This window comes from Etheostoma spectabile, chromosome 24 (genome assembly GCF_008692095.1).
Source record: "Etheostoma spectabile isolate EspeVRDwgs_2016 chromosome 24, UIUC_Espe_1.0, whole genome shotgun sequence".
Taxonomy (NCBI): domain Eukaryota; kingdom Metazoa; phylum Chordata; class Actinopteri; order Perciformes; family Percidae; genus Etheostoma; species Etheostoma spectabile.
The window spans coordinates 15,909,475-15,914,328 of record NC_045756.1 but is presented as its reverse complement, the minus strand read 5'-3'; positions in this window follow the sequence as shown (position 1 = coordinate 15,914,328).

Genomic DNA, 4,854 nt, shown 5'->3' with positions numbered 1-4,854 from the left:
CCCGCCCAGTCCGAGTACGGCTACGGATACAGATAATTCATGTGGTAAACAGATACAGCCACAGATAATGCTGTACTTGCTCATCCCTACTTTTTATTCTTATTACAGAAATGCACACAGAGGTGCTGTGGCTTAGTTGGTTAATGTGCCTGTCTAGTAAACAGGAGATCCTGGGTTCAAATCCCACCAGCACCTTGTTGTTGCAGAGATAACTTTTCTTTGCATACTTACCCTATCCCTATGGTACAAGTATGCTTCCCTGTATTTACAATTCTAGAAAAGCAAATTAACACTCTAGAACAGTGGTCCCCAACCTTTTTATCACCGCGGACCGGTCAACGCTTGACAATTTTACTGCGGCCCCCCGCTAAGCTCTACTCCTCTCGACAACTGCCCTAACGCTCTCTGACGCGCTCTGACTCTGGTCGCTATGGTAACGTTTAAACATCCCTTCAAAATAAAATACAGCTACGCAACAAAAACGAATATAAGGAACATTTTTTTCATGAAAGTTTAACCACAATACGACACATCAAAGGAGCCCTGAGCTTGTTTCTCTGCAACGAGACGGTCCCATCTGGAGTGGATGGAGACAACGACACCCGAAGTGTGTTGCTAATGTCCAGTCTGCTCCGTTGTTTGGTTTTGGTTGCTGTCACTGCAGAAAACCCCGCTTCACACAGATAGGATGTCGGAAATGGCAAAAGGGTTTTCAGTGCTGTCGTGGCGATCTCAGGGTATTCTGCCTTGACTTTAATCCAGAACACCGGCAGAGTGGCTGTCTCAAACAGACTTTTAAGGCCGCCGTCATTTGCGATCTCCAGCAGCTGATCTTCTTCTTGTACAGACATGGTAGATTCCCCTGGTTTGTTGACAAATGGGTCGCGGATCCATTCCTTGCCAGTTCGTGGGTCTTTTGTGGTTGGGAAGTAGCGCTCAAACTGCTTTAAAAGCAAAGACAGGTGATCGTGCACCAGCTGGGAGAATGACGGATCAGGCTCAGTCTCACCCAAAATCTCCGCTAATGTTTGAAACATGTCCAATACGCCTCTGTTCACGCGCCGTCCCCACAAATCCAGTTTGGCTTTAAATGCAGCTACTTTATCTGCCAACTTGAAGACAGTTGTCATTTTCCCCTGAAGTGACAGATTGAGTTCATTGAGCAGGTTGAATATGTCGCACAGGTATGCCAGTTTTGCGACCCATTCCTCGTCACTGAAATGTGCTGCCAGCGGGGACTTCTTCTCTGAGAGAAATCTTTGCAGCGGCTCACGTAACTCAAACACTCTGGTCAGCGATTTCCCTCGGGATAACCATCTTATTTCGGTGTATAAGAGGAGGCGTCGGTGCTCTGCGTCCATCTCCTCACAAAGTTGCTCAAACAGGCGCGAGTTAAGGGCTTGTGCTTTGACGTGGTTAATAACTTTAACAACATCATTCAATACACTGTTCAATTCTGGTGGCATATTTCGGCTTGCCAGCATTTCCCTGTGAATGATACAATGTGTAGATTCACATTCAGGGGCGACTTCTTTAACCCGAGCAGTTAAACCAGACAGCCGTCCGGTCATCGCAGCAGCTCCGTCTGTGCATATGCCGACACAGGAGGACCATTTCAGTTTTCTGATATGTAACCATCCAGCGACTTGAACAGTTCTGCGCGTGTGTGGGTTGGCAACGACAGTGCACATAACATATCCTCATGCACATCCTCCTGATAAAGATATCGCACATACACAAGTAGTATTGCCTTGTTGTCAACATCTGTATTCGTCAACCTGGAGTGCGTACCACGGTGATGTTTTTAATCCTCTCCAACAATTGTGTCTCAATGTCTTCGGCTATGTCTTCAATGCGCCGAGTCACGGTGCTACCGACAGACACCTGCGATCTTTTTAACAGCAGCCTCTCCTAGAAGTTCACGGCAGATTTCTTCAGTGAGGGCAGGATAGTTCTTCACCGATAGTGAATGGCTTTTTAGCCTTAGCAATACGGTTAGCCACCAAGTACGATGCTCTCAGCGCATTAGCATTTACTGATGTGGTGGCCCTCAGTGATTTCTTCTGTCCGTCGTGTTCCTGTTTTTTTCTTTCAAAATACTCCAGGGGCTTGTCTTTTAATCCTGGGTGCTTGGTCTCCAAGTGGCGAAGCAGCTTTGAAGGCTTCATCGCCTCATTAGCGAGCCGGTCGCAGCATACTATACAGAGCGGGCTCGGTTTGTGTGAATCACCCACCGGGATAAATCCATATTTCAAATAGGACTCCTGGTATTGTCTGCTAAAAACTTTCTTTTTCTTGGAAGTGGGCTCTTCTCCTGTCTCTTCACTGGGCCTTTTCCCCTTTGCAAAGAAACTTTCCAAAGACATTTGTTTCTTACTCATTTTGTCCGATTGTGGGTTCAATATTGGCGCGAAAGACGTGACCGAGAGAATAAATAAAAGGTTTTTCAAAATAAAAGATCGTTCAGACTCAGACAATACATAAAAAGGAAATATTTAATTATTTATTGTAAGGCCCGGTACCAATTGGTCGGACCGGGGGTTGGGGACCACTGCTCTAGAATATCTATCTCAGTTAAATTAACATTCTAGAACTGTAATTTAACATTCTAGAATTTTAAATGTATGCAACAACTTAAAATTCTATAACCGTAATTAACATTCCGTAAAAGCAGCTTAACCCTCTAGAATATCTAGCCCGGCTTAATATAACATTCTAGAACTGTACCTTAACATTTAAGAATTTTAACGTGACATTCTAGAACTACAACGTATAATTCTACAACTGTTACTAACAATCTAGAATTGCAATTGCTCAGGACTTATTGTGCAAAGTCGCCGAAAAGTTTGTCTCTTACCGGCCGGCTTACAATGATACTTGAAGGGCTACAAAGACAAAGAAGAACTCTTTAGAGAGGACTAGCTGCTGGCTAACACGCTATGGCTCCAAAGGTGATAACTCTTAAACTCAGGGTTGTGGGTTCCAACCCCATGTTGGTTGATGGATTTTTAAAAACAGGAATCTCTGAGGTCAGGACTGTGTTAGTGAGGTATTACAGCAACTGGCAGACCAGCTAACTAAAATGGAGGGAAATATCCAGACTAGCTTATCATTGCTCTTGGGGGCCTTAACAGTGCAAACATCAGCAACATCTTAGTTATAGTAAATGTTAGAATCTATCAATCAGCCAGTATATTATACAGTGCAGACAAGGTGAAGACAACTGAACATTTACAATATTACATAAATACACACGGAGGTGCTGTCGCTTAGTTGGTGAACGTGCCTGTCTAGTAAACAGGAGATCCTGGGTTTAAATCCCAGCAGCACCTTGTTGTTGATTGACTATTATTCTTTGTATACCATTTGCATATTTACCCTATCCCCATGATACATAATATGGTACAAGTATGCTTCCCTGGTAGCTAATTCAAAGGACTGTTTAGACTTTTCCTTAACTTGTAACAATCTTGAACCACATTGTAAAATTCTTGAACTTCAAACTGACAATATGAGTCTAAAATTTACAACTGGGAGACCAGCTAACTGCCATGGAGGGAAATATCCAGACAAGCTTATCATTGGTCTTGGGGACGTTAACAGTGCAAACATCAGCATGATTTTAGTTATAGTAAAAGTTCGAATGTATCAATCAATCACACAAAGTGAAAGATAATGGAAGGTTTAATATTACAGAAGCACACATGGAGGTGCTGTGGCTTAGCTGCTGAAAGTGCCTGTCTCGTAAACAGGAGATCCTGGAATCAAATCCCGGCAGCACCTTATTTTTGCGGAGATAAAAAGATTTTGCATGCTATTTGCATATTTACCCTATCCCCATTCTACACAGTATGGTACACGTATGCTTCCCTTGGTTCTGGTGCAGCTTTGGCTAAGTTGTAGAGCAGCTACCTGCCTATTGGAAGGCTGATGAATTGATCCCTGGCCCTGCAGTCCAATATCAAAGTGTTCTTGTTTCTTCCTTACTGAACCCCAAGTTGCAAATGTGTGTGAGTGTTTATCTGATGAGCATGAGGCAGCCTTGGCCACAGTGTGTGAATGGCTCCTGTACTATGTAAAAGCGCTCTGAGTGGTTGTTGAGACTAGGAACACACTATATAAATACTGTCCGTTTACAATTCATTTTGGCTGAGCATCCCCGTAATGTTTTGCACTTCTTTATATGTTTTTCCTTCTCCAATCAACTTTTTAATCCAAGTCCGCAGTTTCTCAGAGCAAGGTCTGGAACAATCCATGTGGCTGAGTATTTCAGTGTGAAATGCACTACAACCAGCACATTTGCTTCCTTCCTTCCTTAAACATGGGCCATAACTGACACCTGTTTCTTCACAGAATCAATCTATTCACTAATTGAATACAACACTGCTATTATTTTGAACATGCCACATTCAATTACACAGAATGAGCAGCATGCATGTCATGACTGTTGGGTCTTACTAGTAAATTATTTGCCATGATGAAATATCACTTCTGCCAAAAAATATGATTTGTGAGGTTAGTAATGTTGGACTGCCATTATTTTGAACACAACTGCATGTCTTGCTCTCTGAAGCTCTGGGCAGAGGAGTGGACAATTGAGTAGAACAATACTTACATATATATACACTTACATACATTCCCTTAATCTTACTTTGCAACATCTGCTATATTACCCCCAATTTCCACAGGATGTGTAACGGCTGCGGATCGGCTGCGTGCTCTGCCGTCCGTCAACACCCACCAGGTCTGGATTCATTGCGGAATGGCTGCGGCCATATCTGACTGCTGAAGTCTTGAGGACCCACAAGATCTCGCAAATTCATTTAGAATAGAACCACAAAACCAACAACAGTT